This window comes from Cupressus sempervirens, chromosome 11 (genome assembly GCF_028749045.1).
Source record: "Cupressus sempervirens isolate cs-2001-9-10 chromosome 11, ASM2874904v1, whole genome shotgun sequence".
NCBI lineage: Eukaryota > Viridiplantae > Streptophyta > Pinopsida > Cupressales > Cupressaceae > Cupressus > Cupressus sempervirens.
In genome coordinates, this window is record NC_143128.1 from 743066808 (window position 1) to 743082650 (window position 15843).

Consider the following 15843-nt stretch of genomic DNA (forward strand, 5'->3'; position numbering starts at 1 on the left):
GCAGAATGAAGAATAGAGTGTGCAAGGCACACAATTGCCGAGTGTTAGTCCTCAACATGTCACAAGTGAAACTACTAAAATAGTAACTATTAAGTATGTTTCTGACCTAGCAACTTAGAACATCAATCCCCTTATAGAGGATGATTTGAAGAAGATACTTGATCAAACTACATTGCAAGTACAATTATGTGCTAATCCTATTTTGGTCAGTATAGATGAATTGCAAAAATCAGTGACTGATACTAAAAGGGAAAAGATGAGTCCACAAGAACCACCTTCTATCATCCCTCAAGTCACCACCATAAAACCTTTGGTTAAAGAACCTAAAGCTACATCAGATAAGGTTGATATAGTGGAGAAGAGTACAGTGGAAACACAAGCCACTACAGAAGAACATAGTGGAACATGTTAGATAGTCTCATCTACACCTACAACACAAGACCAAGGTGTAAGTCAAGTCATTGTGATAGAAAAACACAAGCCTAAAGAGATAGAGAAAACACATAGAATGAAGGAGAAAGTGGCTATACAAGCACTGGCAATGTTACCAAAACTTGGCACTCCTTCCACATAAACTCTTCAGAAGTCGAGCATAAATGCAAACCCATTGCAAATCTCATTGTCGAGGTCGAGTTCATCAAAGGCTGAAGAAGTAATCCAATATGGAGATGTGAGCCTTGATGAAGAAATAATTTTTCCCAAGAATTATTATAATACAATAACCATAAAAAAAAATGGGCATATAGCAACAAGCTCTAGGAAAGAAAAAACATTAAGAAATGCTTAGAAGGGAGCATAGACAGAAGTAGGCATTGTAGGACATCAAATGCATCTTTATAGATGTATTTAATCTACTAACTCTAGATGAGACCAAGCCACTAATAGAAAAACTGAAAAATATAGTGGAGAAGGTGAGTGATACTGACCTAGACACAAATGAAAAATTATTAGAATGGTCAAAAAAGAAGTTTCAAAGTAATGTCAATGAGAAAATATCAGGTGACATAGCACTGACACAAGTTGCATTGGAAACTAAGGTTGAGGATGTGAAGAAGGTACTTGAGAATATCTTCTCATTGTATACTAAATTCTGTAATCCAATACTCTTCACCCAAGAAACCAAAAGTCACATCTTGAGCTTCTAAAGTCAGATAAGTTCATCAGGTGCCAAACTACCTATGAATCCAGCTCAAAGTGGGAAATGTTTTAGGACATTATTTCAAACCTAGAGTCAAGTAGCTACATTGACAGTAGATGAGGCCAACATAAGGGCCAAACTGACTATCATTCAAGCCATTCTAACACCTCATATGGAAATTTTGCACAAAGAGCTAGGCTATGCTAAAACCTTAATGAAGAAAGACCCAAATCTTTCAACCTTAGATGGTCTAGTTCACCTTGTTTTCGAGATGGATATTAATATAAAGTCTTTGGATGTTGCATGTGAGAACTGGGATGTATCTCTCAAGATAATATTAGATGTCCATAAATCCTTTTTGGAAAAACATACACTAAGTGTATAGCCCATTGACATAAGTGTCAAAAAGGGCGAGACATATTTTTGGAGGAGAGATAGAGTTCCAGGGGAGATATTACTTTTGGGAGTAATAAATAATAAGAATTTTGGGGAGATATAAGGAGTGAGAAATAGGGGAAAACAAGAAAAGGGAAAGATAAGAAGAATGGGGGAAAGTAGAAAAAGGATAGAGTAAAGTCAAGGGAAGAACAAGCACAAAAATGCATAAAGTCAAAGAGTATCAGATAAGACACATTTACTTAGTAGGAGTACAAAATTTTGGATATAGAATAAACATATCAACTTAGGGGGAGACATCAGATTATGAGGTATCTAAGTTGTTACAAAATTTTTAAATTTTGAAGTTATTTATATAAGTTGAGTTAGATATATGTTATACTCTTGAGATTAAGGATATTATTGTATACTCAAGTATTTTTGACACTCATGTCAAAGGGGGAGATTGTTGATCTCATATTTGTTTTGACAAGTGAGTTTCAACACACTTAAGTTATTTACTTAGTTCATGCTGAATAAGTAATACATGCTGAGCACAACATGCATATTATAGAGCATGTCGAGCCACAATGAGTGTTGAGTCACTCATGTGCCGAGTTACTCTAGTGCCAAGCAAACAATTTATGTTGAGTGACATAGGACCCAAGTAAGCAGTGCATCTCGAGTGACATAGTTGCTAAGTCATAGCTTAAAGAATAGTATATGCTAAGCATCAGAGACTTCAGATGCTGAGTGACATAGTTTTGACATATTTTTTTATAATGACACAAACAACTATGTAAACAATTTTTGAGCTGACTTAAAGATAAATTTTAATATTTTGGAGATAAGGACAAATATCAAGATGGATTCCCTATGCAATTACATGCAACCAATCATAAAAAGGGAAGGTTTGAGCAGAAAAATGGATGAATCTCAGTCATAGATTCATACTTAACCTTAAGTCACCAAAGTATTTTTAAGGAGGACAAAACCCTAAACTATCTATGATGCAAAGAGAGTAGTTTGCATGCAAAAATAGAGCATTCATGGTGGCTAAGGAATTATGAAGTAAGATTGCATTGCAAAATTAGTTAAAGCAGAATAGAAGAAAGGAAAAGGATATAGCAAAGAGACATCTGATCAAGAAGGATTGAAGATACATTAGTTTAGAGGTGATCTATTGTCAATCAATCAAGTGCTAACTGCAAGATCAATGCTGTGACATTTTAACATGTGATTTTGGTCAAAATCTCTTAACAAAGTAGTCCTAATAGGCTATATGAAATCCTCTAATAGGGTGCTTACTTAATTGTAAGTTAAAGTCCTTTAATTAGGCACACTTCTAATAGGGTGTTGAAATCCTCTAATAGAGTAAGACCTAAAAGTCTTTGTAAGCCTTTCACAAGGTAGACCTTTCATAGGGTAGATCATGTTTGATGGTCAAAAAATTGTAACCTTCATTGGATACACTTTATTACTGTAGTAGTAAAGATTTGTGGGTGTCATCCCCACCCTAGTTTTACCTTCTCATTGGAGGGTTTTTGGGCGATCATATCTAGTGTTAAATGTGTGAATATTTTCTTGCTTACATGCATTAGACATACATACTTTACATGATATTTCAGTTTATTTGTCAAATGTATGAGATGGATGTGTGGTGAAAGTTTTATGGGTCCTAGTATAAACTACTGATTCAACCCCCTCGCTAGAATTTTACCTTTCCTATTGTAATTCCAACAAATGTTGAAATGAGATAGGTGAATCTTCACATGTTTTAAAGGGTTAAGGGAATGAAGAGATTAATTATGAAGAGTAACCCCAGGTTCCAACTCCTCAATTCCCCTATGGTTTTCAATATTGGTTTGAATTTTTATGATTGATACAACTCCTACTTACTATTGGCTCATTAATTGATTTAAGTTGATTGTTGAAGAGATTATTCTGGTCCATCTGCTACATTCAGAATTCTTTAAAGACACCACTCTAATATCATACCCTATTTGTAATTCTAATCAACTTGATCTCAGTGAAAATGGAAACATTTTAATTTGATTTTCACATTATCATCGACTATGACGTTAATTTCATTTCAACTTCTTTATATTGCTCCATTCTATAGTGTTACTACTTTTCCTTTTGGGGACTCCATTTGAACCAGTCTATACTTTTTTGGTTGAATTAGTGTACTTTAATGAGATTATCTATATTTTCTCATGCATTTCATTATTCTAATAACTACCTTCCATCTTCATTGTTGCATAAAATTTCAAGGGCTTAATTTTCTTGATGTTAGAGGTATTATCAAAACAACCATTTTGAAAGAGACAAGTTTCCATGCATTAAAGTTTATAAAAATATGTCATTTTTATTAACTTTCATAAGTGTTTACAACGAGTATGAGAACTTTACAATAACAAAACCCATTCTTGGGAAGATACCAAAATAAGAAAATCACTATACCTTCCAGGCCCAAACTTTGATGTGTAATAACAAGGACACCAAAAGAGGGAGGGAAAATAAAGTAAATGAGGCTACAAGCTAGTAATATACAAAATGTTCAAGACCTTCACCAAGACCATAGCCCTTGGAACCCAACCAAATAGAACACAAGACCAAACCCTAAAACAATCTATTAACATTACTTTATTATAAAATATATTATGAACAACTAACTATATGATGTCATCATATTCAGGATTGCCAATTTTCTTTCATGAAGATCATGATGTAGTCTTCCACTTCCTCCAAATTGAATTCCATTGAACCTAACATTAGAACAAAAGAATTTTTTTGCTTATTGGATTTGTTGAATTAGGGGAAAGAAATTTCTAGATTACTTAAGTCACATAAATCCATGCTTGGCTTAGTATAATAACCAAAGACTCTAAGATAGTTAAAGATCCATTCTTTGTTTTGGTCTTTGATAATTCTCTTCCACTTTAGCAAAAAGTTAAGACTAGCCCTCATCTTTGACCATTCTCCATTAAACTAGTTTTTATCTCTAATCTGTAAAAGAGGACATCTAATGACATTTGTCTAGAGAAAAATACCCATAGGCTTTGATATATACTCTTCTTTATATGGGATTTCCATGTTCCTATTAATTCTTAGGACTGCATGCTCCAACCCATCCAACAAGATTTCATCAAATAGATTGTTGCATAATTAGATAATGTTCCAGTGACCAATCTTTACCCTAGCCAAGCATGCTATAAAGGTTCTTATGATCGAGAGATTGGTATGCCAAGTACATTCATAGTTAAAAACATTTTTCTCTAAAGCTCTGTTGAACACCACCCTAGTCATATCATCTACTGGAATGGGAATCCTATTCTAGTGATTGGGTTTGACAAAGCCTCCAAAAGCCATGGTTTTGTCTTCATATGCATGTAATTAGTTTAAAGTAGATTCCATGCTAGGGCCATGACTCTAAACCACATAGAGGAAAAATGGAACATATATAGGGAAAGGGGGTGACAAACATAATTAAACAAGGCTAAATATATAAGTCCCATGTATGTCATTCAACTTCTTTCTCCTTCAAAAAACTAATGGAAGAGTGTAGAAGATTGTCGCAATTGCTTTCCAATGAGGAAAAATTCTCTTACCCAGTAATAATTTATAGGCATACTTAAATGCTTATGGTGTGATGATAAAGGACTAAAATTGCATATTGAGATTAAGTGGTCTATTAATGATTGAAAAAAAAAATCCAATAAATTCTAAACAAGTATACTTTTGTAATTTCTCCTTATTAACTACTCTTAAAATTAAGGGAAACACATCCAAGCCAAGGAAAATGTTTTAATCGTTTGAGAAGATGAAGGAATGACATTGGAAACACTTTTGGAATAGGGATTTAAGATAAGCTAGAGGGAGACTAGAACATATAAATTAAAATGAAGATTAGGTTGGTGTGTTCCTAAGGAAGGAAATAAAATAATAGATATAAAATAATGAACTATAAAAAATAGAGGAGAAAGTCAGGGAGAATACTAAGGGGGGACAAAGTGGGCAGTGCTAAGGAATTAGGATATATCTAAGAAAAATATCCTCCCCATAGACTCCCAAAATAAATAAAAGGTTTGCATCTTTGTTGTCCTCTTGATAAATATGTTGGATTCTTGTCTCCTAAAACTTATCTAGTAGAGTTAAGACATTTTTGAGCATATAATTTATTCTCTACTTGGGGGTGTTGCACTTCCTAATTGCATTTAAGATTATTTGAGAGTCTCCCTCAATGACTATTTTTTTAATCCCCAAATTTTGGCTGATTATGAGATCCTCTATTAAAGTTTCTATTTCTAAAATATTATTTGTGATACTTCCTAATGGTTTGGCTCATTGATCCAGATTATCTAGAATGATCAAATTTTTGAAACTCTTTCATATTTTAAAAAAATCTTTTCTAGGTATTTTTAAATGGATTTTTTCTGAGGTCTTTTTCTCTAAATTTTAAGTTGAAACTTTCATTGGTCCTTAAAATTGAGTAGCCAAAGGCTTCTTATTTAGGGACTAGAATTAGATTATTAGTTATTCTTTCCAATGTTGTAAATAGTTTTGAATTCCAAGCTCTAAGTTAAAAGTTATGAAAGTTATGACCCCGACAAGTTGGGGGTAAATAAACACCTAATTTTGAATAGTTTTAGTTAAATATTGTTGTTTTTATTATAGCCACATATACATTAATTCATGGCTATGGTGAATTTTGATGTTCCATCATTATATATGTTCTTTGTAATGCCTTGCCAAGGGATCCAAAAGAATTAACCTAAAGTTTTACTAAGTTTACCAAATAATTTTTTTTTTTAAACAAGAAAGATTAATCATAAACATCAAACACATAGTAGTGGAAGTAATAGCATACAATCAACTAAAAGCATACATAACAGGTTACATTCCTTAAGGATCCCAAGATGTTGGGTCACATTTAAATTTAATTAATACTAAGTCTAATAAATACCACATCCACATGAAAGAATAATTAAAAGTCCAAAGTCCAAAGTCCTTTAAATAAGATACATTTTCTCTAAATACCACTTGGCAATAAAATTTGGAATGCTCAATCATCTATTGTACATGTCACAGGGTATAAAAGGCTAAAAGAATATACATATATAAAAATAGAATTACATCATCCTCCTTGTATCCATGATACAAAGTACAATAAAATAAATGAAACCATCCACTATAAAAGATATATCCATCCATCATAAAAGATATAAACATTGATCATAAAGATAAAAAGATAGAATGAAAGGAAATGCAGACAAGGAAGCTCCAACCACAATATCAATGGATGGATCTCAATGGTAAGAGTAAAAAACACTACCACCCAACCACGTGGAACCTAAGTGGCTCACTCCCACCATGTTGAGGAGATAGTCTCAAGTCCCAATAGGATATCAAACCAAATATCAAAAGTACTCTCTAAGTCCAGGAAACCCTAAAAGTATTCTAACTCAAGGGTTCCAAGATAAATTGACATCTATTCCCAAAGGCACACAAGACATGTAGGAAACCTACTATGTAAGCGAGCAAGTGTCATTGCATGAATCATGCTAGAGTTACCCTAGCAATATCTCAGGACCCCAGCCCCCTAGTGATCCCTATGCAACCATTAGTATCCTCTCGTACTGACAAGGCATACTACGGATGCAAAGTCGCAACCAAGCGTTCTCTCTACTCCCATCCTAGTCTATACTAGAACTTGAGGCATGGGCAAAAATATACAAAGACTCCTATTAGGTTCATTTTACTCTCATTTAGTGTAGTGTTTTCACTTATTAAACAAATTACAATGGGTTACCCTGGCAACGACTTAGGGCCCCAACCCCCATTGCAAGCCACCTCTCGACATTACATATAGATAACCTACCCTAGGCTCATAAAAGCACAAATCAATAATCATATAAAATCACCTCAGTCCTATACAAGTGACTGGAAAGCATCAAAAGATAATTCACAATAATCACATTAGTCCTCTATGAGTAACTGGAAAGCATTCCAAAATTACTGCTCAAAGACTCAAAATGGCTAAGTCAAGTATGTCATAACATGACATCACAAAAAAATTCATACCAAACACCTCAGTCCTATAAGAGCAATTGGAAAGAAAACCAAACATAATTGATTGAAGACTCAAAAATGGTTAAGTCAAATAGGTTATACATTCACCTCAGCGTCACATAAGAACATTGGAAAGAAATAACAATCAATAGATCAACACACATCATAGAGCATGCTAGACACATTACCATGGTTGAGTATAAAAGATTGAGATCAAAACATTAGCATGACATCACAAACACATAACCCTCGAGCCTCTGGTAACACCTAGGGCTAGTCAAAACCCGAAAACCCCAAACAAAGGGAACACACAGAAAATAAGGTAGTGTTATAGTTTGGCTTGAGTTTTTAAACACATAGATGAGTCATACAGTACGGTTTAAGTTCCCAATTTCATATACATTTCAAGTAATAAGTTTCACAGTTAACCCTTACAATTAACCCATTTTTATTTTTAAATGATTGAACAATTACCCTAATTGGGTTTTAAGTCCATTATTCTAAATAACTTAAGAATCATTATTTATTTAAAATGAAATAATTACAATTTCATTAAAATTTGAATTATTAATAATGATTTAGATAAATTTACCACTCTATTAAATAACTCTTATTTTCAATTAAACATAATTAAATTATATTTAATTACATTAGAAAATATATAAATTATTACTCATTTATTAAAATAATAAATATTAATTAAAAAATAATAATAATAATAAATAATAATTTAAAAAATTAATAATAAATAATATTTTTAATGATTAATAAAATTCTTAATAATAAATAATAAATATTAATAGTAAATAAAATTTTAAAAACTTATAATACAGACTTGACACCTTTAAAAAGGCTACCAGCCATAGCCTATGGTGGTCGGTACCCCTGTCACTATAGTTAATATTATGACTGCTGCTGCGGGTAGCAGGGTACTTGCGGCTATGGCCCTGTAAAAAGGTGCCAACAAGTACGAGGGGGTGTGAGTTTTCCCCACCCCTCCCCTTAATATATTTTAATAAAAAAAATTAAAAGAAATTTTTATATAATGTTTTTAAAAAAGAATATCGATCTTTTTTTTCTTAATTGATTTTGTTTTACACAATTTTTTAAATATAAATTTTAAGAAAACAAATATCTTTTTTTAAAAATTGTATATATTATTTTTTTAATAACAATTTCAACATGAATTTGATAGGGAAAATATGATCAACCGGTCAAATTTTCAATTGAAATTTTTGAATTTAGTACAAAACCCTACCCCATTCAATTTCCACTTTTTAAAAATCTACTAATGAAGGATAATATTAATCTTTTTGATTTTCTCGTAAACAGAAGATTCAACATGCATACTAGAAATACACAATACTACAACATTCGTCACAAGAATTCTTCACATAAACATTCCAGACATGATAAAGACAGGAAAGAGAGAGTGTAATAAATTTAGCGAATAATCACAAGCGTCTACTTAGACACTGATGCTAATCGCTACGCCCAAGAAGATAGTAGAGAAATTCCTCTCCTCAAAACCTTCTCTTTTCTGAAAATTCCTTCCTCTTCCAAAATTCACGGTCCTTCAAAAATGAACCCCCAAACTGTGATATAGAGTTCTCTTCTAAAATCAGGGCACTAATTGTGCGTTCACCTGAGAGAACTTCTTGCTGACCAAACTTCAACTCTAAATTAACTTTCCTTTATCTTTTCCATGCATGTTAATTAAATTATTAAATTACTTTATTTAATTTTTACTTGACTTCTCCTTTTTAATTAATTTATTAATTTTTAATCTCATGCACACATCATGCAAAATTAAAACTTTTAATAAATAAATAATTTATTTTTTTCACTTCTTAATTTATTTTTGAATGTTTAATTTGATAAACTATTTATTAACGTAAATAATAATATTATTTAGCATTTAATTAAAAATAAACTCTAAATATATTATTATTAAATTAAATAAATATCATCACATTCTAAATTCATTATTATAACTTTTATCTTCAAATTTAATTCTTTTTATTTAATTAACCCAATTAATTAAATATAATTAAATATTAAAATATCATAATAATTTTCCATTAAATTAAATCATTAATTTGATCTTTTAATAGATTTAATTAATAGAAAATTCACCAAAGACTCATAAAATAAAATGTGAACACCCATCATAGAAAAACACATACAAAATCAAACTAAATGGTTATAATCACGAATTAAAGTCATTTGATGCATTTAGAAGGTAATCAACTCAGATACTTGTCCTAATTTTTCTTGGACAAATGGTTTAAAGGTTTAGGATTTGGACTTCAGAATTTATCTCCCCTCTCTTACCATTGAGATAATGCAATAGGGTATGCTCATCCTGGCAATTCATGGAAGTTAGTACCCGATACCTCCAACCTACGTAAAATCTATGCATGTACAAATACAATAATTTAAGCTAAACAGGAAATGGCAGGAAGTGGTGCATCATGTAGATCCCAACTAGCAAGTGACTACGACTCCCTTCCTTAACCACATTAGAAACGTCATACATAAAGAAAACATACATGCACACCATACACATGCAATATGGGGTAAGTATCCATAAGAAAACACATATGATAATCCATTTAACTAATCATCATCAATAACTAAAAATACTATAATAATCATCATACATACATGAAGTATAGAATACCAAATAATCTCATCATATATCAATTGAATCTGAAACAATATATGATAATCTCAAAACAATGCCACTAATCATCAAGCATAAAACTAGCCTAAAAGAGTTCAACAATAGTAATAAAATGCAAACTAGGGGTAGGCACTACATTCTTACATTTTTGAATAATATGATGGCCTTTGGTTTGCATACAACTCTTTCGAGTCTTTTCAAGTTTTTCAAAAAATTGAAGATTGATATTGCAAGTACTTGATTCTCACTAGATAATGTGTTGCAGCCCATTTCTTAAATTTGATCACTCATTTCATGATCCATTGTCCATTATCTATATAGATTGTGCACCCTAATCCCACTTTTCCAATGTTACCTCTAGAAGCTCCATCAAAATTCAATTTCATCTATCCCTTTGGGGGAGGTTCCCATCTCCATTCTCTTTGTATTTGTTTGTTACTTTTGGCATATACCATAGGGCATTTATCATATTTGTCCAATTTTTATACATGTTTGCATTCCAATTTGAGAAAGATCCTTCCTCCTTGTATGTATTTATATTTATTTTTTTCATAATATCTATGATATTTTCTTCTACTTTGTTTACAAAGGAGGAAAAAGATTCTAAAATTGTTTAAGTTTCTCATTGGTTTTTGTTATTATTGATGCTTTTGTAAAGTTTAATTTGCAAAGAGGCAATGTTATAGGAATGTGTTGAACTTGACTTGAACCTCAAGGTTCAAAGTTTAGGGTTCAAGGCTCACAAATTTAAAGAGTTAGGATCCAAAGTTTGGCTTCATAGTTCAAAGTTTGGAGTTCAAGATGCAGATTCCCCAATTCAAAGGTTCAAATTTCAAAGTTCAAAATATAGACTTATTGGTTCAAATTTTAGGTTCAAGGTGCAAAATTTGAATTTCAAAACTAGGTTCAAAGCTCAGTTCAAGTTTGAGATTTGAAATAAAGTTTGGGTCTTAGATTCAAAGTTCAAAAGTTCACATGTCTTGGTTTAAGATGTAGATCCCAAAGCACAAGCATACTACTTTAGGGTTCAATTCAGAGATTTTTCATAACCCAATCTCATATGGACTAGGTCACTAAGTCCACAACCATCATCCAAGGTTGATAGGAAGTTTCCAAATACGATGGTTCCAAGTGTAGTAATCTTGCATAGGTAAATTCAGAATGAGATGTACACAAATATAGGAGTCATTTCATTTTGAGTCTTGAAGAGTCGATCAATATTGTAGTATGAGGAATATATAAAGTTGTGAAGAAACAAATTGCATTACATGAACCCAATCATGTGATATTAGTCTTCTTAGACATCGTCAAATCCATATTTTTTCTTAATCAAACTACAATTATCTATAACCAAAAAGATAATTGGAGAAGTTCAATTGAATTATTTCATAAGAGAATTGTCATTCATCCACTTTATAGAGTTGGTTTTGGATCTACTGCAATAGGTGATTCAAGACATACATGCAACCAAAGTGATAAAATGATCACCCGATGAAGTTTTTCTCCATGGGCATATCTCATTAACTCTTAGCGTGGGAAATTTGAGAACCCAAACCTCTAATTCCCTAATGATTCATCTATGATGTCAGTAGCTCATACATCTTTTAGTTTGATGATAAAATTGGAGCACATGAAGTGCACGTGAACTGTATGACAGAATGCCAAATAGATTCCACGCATTAGTCCAAGTTAGCCCGCTAAGTATAGTAAGGAACAAACATGGATACACTTAGATTTGTAAGATGATGGTCAATTAGAAAAAAATGAAGGCCATAGACTAAACACATCACACTTCATACATTGAGTTGTATATTAATAGGTGTAACATATTGTATCATCTTAAAATGTCACTTCCATGTTAAGAGTGTTTAGCCCTTTGAGTAAGTGGTTTGGGGTCAGGTCAAGCACCTTGAATTCATCTTTGCATGGATCTAATTATTTTCCTCCTTTTCTAATTTTCTTTCTATATTTCCAGCCTATTTCAGACAAATTTCTTTGTGAAACTGAGGACTGGCCTCTAGTTCAAGGACAACCTTCTAGGTCAAGGTCGACCTCAACCCTGACCTAGTTCAAGGACAATCTTGACCCTGACCTAGGGTAGGGTTGACCTTGTCCCTGATGCTAGGTCCCATTTTCAATTTCTGGGAGTTTCAAGGTATCAGGCTTCAAAAAAGTTTCTTTTCCCACTTCCGGGTTAGATATTTTAGGTTTCATAATAGTAGACTCTTAAATTAAATTTAATCTAGGTCTATTCCTTGGGGTTAAGTTTAAATGGGATTTAATGCTCCTATATAGGCCTTCTCTAGGCATTAGTGCCCTAGATCTCTATATAAGGAAGCCTCCTCCTCTCATTTTTCTCTAAGTAAGAAGATGCATTGTGATATTGAGGGAACTATTAATTTTTTACATCCATTATTCCATGAAGTCAAGTTCTATCAAGAATTCAAGTGTTCAAGCATCTAATTCATCAAGGAGATCCATTGTTAGCTGTTCAAGGATTTAATCTCTATGGAGCACTCTTGTTGAAGATTTCTATATCCACATTCATCCAAGCCTTCTTCTATGAAAAGATACATTCAAGATTGGTCTTAAAGATCTAATGACATTAATTTGAGACATCCTACATACATTCTACATACATTTGGAGCATCCGTACTTGTGGATTCAAGGATTCAAATCCTCCACAAGGATTTCCACATAAGCAAGGTGAATAGTTCCATTTACTTTGTTTATGCATATATATTATTTCAATTATATTTCAAGGTTAATTCCAAACCAAGGTTTGATTGAGGAAAACCCCCCATCCAAAAAAAAACTATTTTTCTTGTAGATACAAGTGTGGAACAATGAATTAGAGAGCAGATTAAGATACCCTTTTTGTCAAACTTGCAAGATTTGTGAAAAGAAATTTTGTCAGACTAGTGCAGGTCAAGGTTGAATTTTTGGGGTACAATTATACCGTAGGGAAAGATTGTTCCCTACCACCAGGGTCAAGGTTGACCTCCCTTCAAAAAGACAAAACATTTATGGGTTTTCTCCATCTCAACATTTCCAATCTAGAACTAGTTACACAATTTTGAGAAATTGCATACAGACATAAGAAATTAACATTTTCCAAATTCACAGTTAGTATTTTTCTATTATCTATTTTAGGATTTAAGTACATACTCCCCCACAATAGAAAGATTATATAACCTCCCCATCTTTCTCCCTATTTTCCATCACTTGATCCATTTTTGCATTGAACACCCTCTTGTGTTTAATCAATTTGGATCATTCCCATTGAAAATTAGGGTTGTAAAGAGGGTTTCCATTTTCTTTCTATTCACATACAAATGTATTTGAAGCACCAGGGCTTGAGTTAGAAATAAAGGATGGAAAGATATGGAGATAAAGAAGCAAAGACATGGTGTTTTTGGTTGTGAAAGTGCTTTCTAATCTAAATTATTTGTACTTGGTAATGGACATGTGACATTAAAATGAAGAGGTAAATTATATATTCCTTGAAGTAGAGCCATAGCTCAAGATCAAAATATGTAAAGTGGTAGGTGATTACAAGGAATCATCTACTAGGTGTTTGATACAAGGTATCAAATTCAAATATTGATCATAGTACATGCCTACATGTCCATGGTCCACAGTACACGAAAGCTAAATTCAGGTACTTGGAAGCACAAAAATTCATGATAACCATTTGAGAGAATGTTGATCATTCTTCTACCTCTCACACTTATGAATTTGATGTAGGAGATCAACTATTAGGAATGAGTCATAATTATGACTTGATATCTATTGAATAGCCAAGAAGAAAATGTTCTTATATCAAAATAACCTTAAGAAGCATTGGGTGTATCAAGAGTAAAAGCTCCTGAGAGCACAAGATGAGACAAGCTTGACTAAAAGTATGGCTTGTCATCCAATCAATACATTTAAAGGAGTTTACATGCCAAAGGAGATAAAGCTCGGGTTTGGTTTCCATCGAAGACTCCATCATTGTTACCCATGAGATGAAATGTTATTGGATAGTTGGTTGGGAGTTACTAAGCATGTGATATTTTGTGAAGATTCTAGATTATAATCTTCAAGGTATCATTGCTCAACAATGAAGCATAGAACATCTTAAAAAGAGAGGTACTTGCAAGCATGAGTAGAGGGGCACTTGGCAACCATTGATACATAGTCATCATGATTAGTGCCTTATAACCAAATTAGTTAGATGTCACCTATCCCACACACACACACACACATACACACATATATCTATATATACATGTATATATGTATGTATATATATATACATATATATACATACATATATACATGTATATATATATATACACACACACATATACATATATATATATACACACATATACATATACATATATATACACATACACACACAGATATATATATATATATATATGTATGTTATAAGATTATTTTGAAGTGAAGAGCCTGTAATAGAACAATCATTATTTTGCCACTGATGTCAACCCAACTACTTGCTAGTAAGACAATTGTTTAGTTGATTTGAGTACTATAATCTGTTTTATTGATGAAGAGGATTTGATCAAATGAGATAACAAGAGCACCTAGAGGAAAGGTTGATCTATAATATGAAAAAGAATTATAGAGATCAGTTAAGATAGTGGTGATATAGTGTATTTTTTATCCACGTAAGGCTAAACAAGTTGGATACACTGATTAAGTCTAGAAGAACAAGTAAGAAGAATTGTGTTTGTCAAGCTTGACTGAGTGCATAGTAGGTGCTGAGAAAAGTTAGTGCAAGCCAAGAAGAAAATTAGTTGGAGATTAGAAAAGTGAAGATTTAGTGTATGCCAAGTGAACATAGTGTAAGCCAAGCAAAGTTTATTTGATGTCGAGCATCAATAAACTTTAGTTTTTGCCAAATAAACTAGTGTATGCTAAGTGGAAGAATAGTATAGAAGCCGAGTGACAACATATTGATGTTGAGTGGTAGTATTCATGTTAAATCAAAGATTTGATGAATCTGAGACAACTATTTTATTTTATTGAATTGTGTGAAGCATGTGGAAGATAACTATGATGAGCTAGTGGCACATAATTCAAGGTAAACCATTTTGTGGTGAATACAAGGAGATTTGAAGAAGAAGTTTCTAGAGGAACCAAATGGAAAAAGTGGGTAGAGTCATTGTATCCTACCTAATCGTACCTAACCCTAAAATGGACAATTATGGTTAAGTAGCAAAAGATCTTAAATCTCTATTATAGAGAGAGTTGGTCAAAAGCAAAGGTTTTCATGTGAAAGAACCTAAGGGAGACAAGGAGTCTAAGGATTTGCTTCATTCAGTGGTCAAATAGAAGAAACTGCAATTGACATGCAAAGCAAGAATGCTTAAGAGTATGAATTCTTGAAGGGTAAACAAGCTATCAGAGCTAAAATCTATGAAAGCCAAGTAAAATGGAGAACTAAAACAAAGATCTATAATCTACAAGTGAGTTGTAATTTTTTATTAGATCAAGCCATATTGTTACTTTCTAAGAATTGTATTAGTCTAGGGTAAATCCTTTGGATTAAGGTTGACCT